This window comes from Otolemur garnettii, unplaced genomic scaffold (assembly GCF_000181295.1).
Source record: "Otolemur garnettii isolate 467f Iridium unplaced genomic scaffold, OtoGar3 scaffold00089, whole genome shotgun sequence".
NCBI classification, from domain to species: domain Eukaryota; kingdom Metazoa; phylum Chordata; class Mammalia; order Primates; family Galagidae; genus Otolemur; species Otolemur garnettii.
Window position 1 is genome coordinate 7,081,786 of NW_003852484.1, and position 5,707 is coordinate 7,087,492.

The window sequence follows — 5,707 nt, forward strand, 5'->3', positions numbered from 1 at the left end:
TTTTAGAATGTGGTTCGGCTTCACCAATAAGTGACTTGAGCATGAGCCAATCTCTAGGCTGAGTCATAAGACCCATAGGTCAGAGACACACTAGGTTGGAGGGAGAAGACATTCACTTTTATAGTGAACCATTGCTGTTTTCCAAGACCTTAAATTGTTCCTTTCCATGTATTAACCTATTATATCCTCAAGACTGCCCTGTGACATAGACTCCACGAGCCCTGTCTTGCAAATATGAAAGCTATAGATAAGAAATGTGACCAGAAGGTAACGGGCAAGATTTAAACCGTGATCTGCCTGATTCCAACACTCCTGGTTTAGTTTTTCCTTATTTATTTATTCAGTTTTCTATTATACAGTGTTACCTGTTTGGTGTCATTACTTTTAAACACTGATACCATCAGAAGTAGGAAAATAGTCGATTAAATCTGGCATCACAGTATTATAAAAGCTGTGAAACTTCCCTACTTTTAAGTTTCACCTAGTGAAGACTTCCCTGGGGTCTGCTTCATAGCGCATGAGCAGCGCAGGGACCTGGTCCACCAAAAAGCAAAAGAGTAAAAACCAGCCATTCTGCCTTTAGTTATATCTCTCCAGGTTTGCTTGCTAGACATAGTTCCCAGTGAAACTGAAAGATTGAACTGAACTACATTGAACTGATTGGTAGAATTTAAAATATGCTAAAAATCTATAAGAAGGAAAATTCTCATCCTACACATACTAATCATCTTCAGGAAAAATATCCAATTAAAAATTATTTACTGTACCAAATGTGATGATTTACATAGAAAGAAAAGTTTGAATTAAAGATAACAACAAAAATTATGACAAGAATATCTTATCCCTCTAGAAAAATCCCTAATTAATTATCTAGGCAGATTCTGTATGCCATGTTAACACTGGGACCCAATTCTAGTGGGACAAGCCTCTAAAGAGTTTTATGTTCTGATGACTTTCTAAGGCTTTTCTTAAGACTCTCATCCAAAAATGAGTAGAGAGGATCCTTTCATGACTTCAGACATCAACATCAGGGAGCGACAAATAGATTCTTTTTATTTCTAAGTTAATAGAAATTAATTAACTAGTAATTTATTCATCACATATAAATAAGTGTCCATGATCCTGTTCCAGGAAGTTACAGACACAATGTTGAGCAAAGCAGGGATGGTAACTTCCTTCATGAGGTTTATTATCTAATATAGTGTTTTAAAAGTTGGTGTGTTAGGTCTACCAGTTGACTGTGAAATGAATTTGCTGAATTGTGACCTATCCTCTTAAAAAAATAAAATAGATTGGATTAGAGCATATTTGAATTTACTGCTTAAAGTAATGGTAACTATTTTTGTAAACTTTTAAGTTATGAAAATACATACATATATATTTGCGTACCATCTTTCTTTCTATGGGTTACAGTAAAAATATAAAATATATTTTTCTAGTGAAATTCCTAATTTAAAACATTAATTATAATAGCTGGCACTTCTGTGGTGCTTTCACTAAGAAAGACACAACTCTTTGTGCATCAGATGAGAAAAAAGAGAATCTTCACCACAACTGAATGTGGTACGTGCTATTATTCCAATTGTAAAGTTGAGGCAACTATGAAACAAGTCTCAAGGTCCCATAGTCAGATAGTGGGAGAAATGGGATCTGAGCCCACACAACCTGAGTTCAGTGAACCAGCCTCTGAATTACTTCCTGTAATCACTTGCTCATGTAATGAAGCAGGACCTGCCTCAAGGGAAGTGTATTTTGCAGGGAAGGCTGAACAGGATAGATGAAGTGACTATGTTTGTAAGTGTACATTTTGTGGGGTGTTGAGTGACGAGAATGGATGTGGACTGGTGGACAGACTGATAGTGTGGCAAATAGGAGTATCCCAACTGGAAGCCACGAGCACCCTGTGATACAGAAGAGATGGGGCATGTGTACAGGGTGAGGGGAGTTCTCAGGAGTCAGGAGGATTCGATTTATAGACAGGGATAGTTGATGGAAACTCAGGAATGTGATCCAGTTACAATGCCCATGTTGTGAGTGGCACTTGGTATTCTTTCATGGAGGGTGACCCTCTGCTAGGCCTTTGGTTCAAAAGTGGTTCTAATCCTTCTATTGCTAGTTTCTGGCTGTGTTACTGCAGCATAACTAATCTCTGTATCTCAGCTGTCATTATCATCATCAACATTATTATTAGAATCTGAGTGTGAAGGGGAGAGTCTTACAAATAAAAATAGTGAGACGACTTTGTCAGAAATTCATTGATGTGTTTAGAGCACATGTCCCTAAAATTTAAGGCACAGAAGGATCATCTGGGAAGCAGCACGTGCAGAGTCTTGACCATATTCCCAGAGACTGTGAGTCATCTGGTGTGGAGTAGAGCACAGGTAATAACCAGACCTGTTGTACTGGGGGGAAACTAGTATGGTATAGTGGAAAATAACGGGTGGGAAAGGCATTCTAGCATGATATCCCACTCAGCCTTGCCACACCCAGCATCACTGTGGCAGCAGGGCCAGGAATGATTTGCTGCAGCGTGACCCCTCTGTCACCAGGGAGCTGCTTCACAGGGCAGGCTCTTGTCTCAGGCTAGCACAGGGAGATTGAGAAGCGTGACTATGAGCACATGTGGGATACTTTAGGAGATGTCCTCACTGGGAGAGACTTTGAGAGAAATTAACATTCACAATAGCAACCTGGAAATAGAATGTTTGCACTTATGACCTTGTTCATTATTGACCTTGGTATAATCTGCAGAACAACAGGGTCTGGAAAACACCGGCCATCTATACCTATGATTTGTAAGCAAGATGTGTTTTATGATCACAAGTAGAAAAATTTAAAAAAAGAAGAGGACAATGTAAATTAAAAGCAAATCTTACACCACTGACATCATTTTAAGTTCTTTAATTAAATATCTCAAACTATGTTTGGGGTGATTATAGCTTAAAACTTGACAGATAACTCCCATATCAGACAGGCTATCTCCTATCAATGATTAGAATGGCCACAACTATTTCAGAATATCCTCACTGAGGTTTCTGTTTGCAAAGCATTCCAAATAAGATCTCAGGTAGATCTTATAAGTTAGTGGTAGGAGAGGAGAGGGAAGAGCAGGGAAACGGAAGTGGGGAAAATGTCAGACAGCACAGGCAATGAAAACTTTAGAATAAAAAATATAACAAATATAAAATATTTCTTAATTGTCCATTTGCTTCATTTATAGTCATAATTTATTTAAAAATATTCCTATTTTATCTCTCAGATGGTGGCTTTGATTAGGGACAATTATCTGCCGTTGTCATTACCTGAGATTAGGCAGAGAGGCTGCTGGGTTTCTTTTCCTTCCTAAACAGCATTGTAGCAGGCTGGCTCAACTTTGGCACTATTGACATTTTGGGCTAATTACTTGTTTTTATGGAAGGCTGGCTCCCAGGACGGTTAGCAGTACCCCTGGCCACTACTTCTTAGATGTCATTAGCACCTTTCCCCCAGCTATTAACAGCTGAAAATGTCTCTAGGTATCGCCAAATGGTCCTCTGGGGACAGAACTGCCTCCCATGAAGAACCACCACATTACAGGGTCACAGCGCCCTCTCCTTATGTGGTGTGGCACCACGCCAATTGCTCTCTGCGAAGCTTGCTATCACCCTCTTGGAAACATTTCTGTGACACATCTTAGCTGAGGCTTATGGTTCTTAGCACTGTGCTGCTTGATGTTTGTTTGTCTTTGCCCTCTGGCAAAGTTCCCAAGCAATTAAAAAATAGCTATTGTTTGTGTTGCTGAAAAGGTTGCCTCCACATCTGAGGGAGGTGGTGATTCTCCTACTATGGCCCAACCATTCCTGTTAGTTTCTCATTTTTTAATGTATGTATAACATTTTAGAAACTTCAGGGGTTGTGAAAGTTAGTTAAAGTCGAATGAGGTTAGCAGGCCTGGGAAATAACTTTCTTACCAGATGTGTATGGCTCTCTCTAGGTCGCAGGTCCTCTTGTGTTACCTGAAGTATCTTTGTTCTGAATAGACCGTTTCAGAACTCTCTTCTTAAAGTTGCTGAATCTAAGATAAATGATTTCTTTTCTTCCTGTTACATATCATACAGGCTTGCCTTACCCAAAGACATTTTTTAATTTTTTTAATACAGTTTCACTCTGTTGCCCTGGTTAGAGTGCTATGGCATCACAGCTCATAGAACTTCAATCTTTTGGGCTCAAGTGATCCTCCTGCCTCAGCCTTCCGAGTGGCTGGGATGATGGGTTCTGACCGTAACGCCTGCCTGTCCTGCTTAGCAGCCAACTCGTCCCAAGGCCTGCAGTCTGGCCCTCCAATGGTCCGAGGGACAGTGAACTGGCCCCCAGTTTAAAAAGTTTGAGGACCCTTGACTTAAAGCAAGCTCTTCTAGGTCCTAGTCCAGTGTGTTTCCTAATACACCGGCTCACTTGGGCCTTACTCGGGACTTAAACCAAAGCTGAGAACAATACCTAACATATAACAGCCCTGATTGAATATTAGCTGAATTAATTAATGCAGCACCTTTGCTAGCCCAGCAAACTCCAAACCTGAATCAAAGTTCGACTTCATCTTTTCCATGGAAAAGTAACACTGCTGTTCAGAGTGGTACTAATATGAACAAGATTACACTGGCAGGCTGTGAGTACCTGTTCTCACCCCTTCCACCTGCCCTTGTTCAGCTTTTCCTCATAGCTACGCAACTCTTCCAAACACTTATCACTCTCCTTCTCCAACCTATTCAACCTCGGCCCTTCTAAATCTTAGCCTTGACCTTCATATTCTACATCATAAAGAAAATCAAGGTTAAAAAAGTGTGATGAGATCTCATTACCTCTGTTCCAACACCTCCATACTTATCCTAATACCTGTATGTATCTTTAATCCTGCTTTGGAGAATGAACGGTTCAACTTCCCCCCAGCCTGAAACATACTTGGGCCCAAGTCCTCCTGTACTTACTTACTGTTCAATGTCATTCTGTCCCCTCCTGCCTGAACTCCCTGAGGATGGCTTACATTTCCTCGGCTCTCATTCTTTTTTCAATCCATTGTAGTCTCCATTTTGTCACATCAAATCAAGAAACCTCTCTTTCCAGTTACCAATAATCCCCTACCCTTAACTATCAGTGGATAGTTTTGTCCTATGTGCAGACTGATCACTCCACCCAGAATACCTTGTCCTTCTTCCTCATTAACATACTGCCTACATATTGTTTAAAATTCAGCTCAGCAGGCACACTGACAGGTGCCTGTAGCCCCAACTACTGGAAAGGCTAAGGTAGAAGAAATAAAAAGATTAAACATTATTACTTACTGGGTAACAACAGCATTGTCCATCAAAATGTAATTTAAACACAAATTGGAGGAACAGACAAACAGAGCATGCTATATCCATACTATAGACTCATCCACTGCACTTCCTGCCCACAGAGCTAGAGCCACAGCATGCCGCCCCTCAGGGTGTTAGAGCCACCTCACCCTGGGGGCATAGAGACAACTTGCCCTCAGGGCACAGGGCAAACTCACCCTCAGGGCGTAGGGCAAACTCGCCCCCAGGGCGTAGGGCAAACTCGCCCCCAGGTCACAAGGAAAACTCGCCCCAGGGTGTGGGGCAACCAGGCCCCCAGGGTGCAAGGGCAAACTCGCCCCCAGGGCATAGGGCAAACTTGCCCCCAGGGCACAGGGCAAACACGCCCCAGGGCG

The 5,707-nt window shown here is 41.5% G+C and overlaps 1 pseudogene; it reads right to left on the reverse strand.

The window, feature by feature from the left end:
* Positions 1-477: 477 nt before the first annotated feature.
* LOC100955571 overlaps positions 478-5,707 on the reverse strand; it is a 28,797-nt pseudogene continuing 23,567 nt past the window's right edge.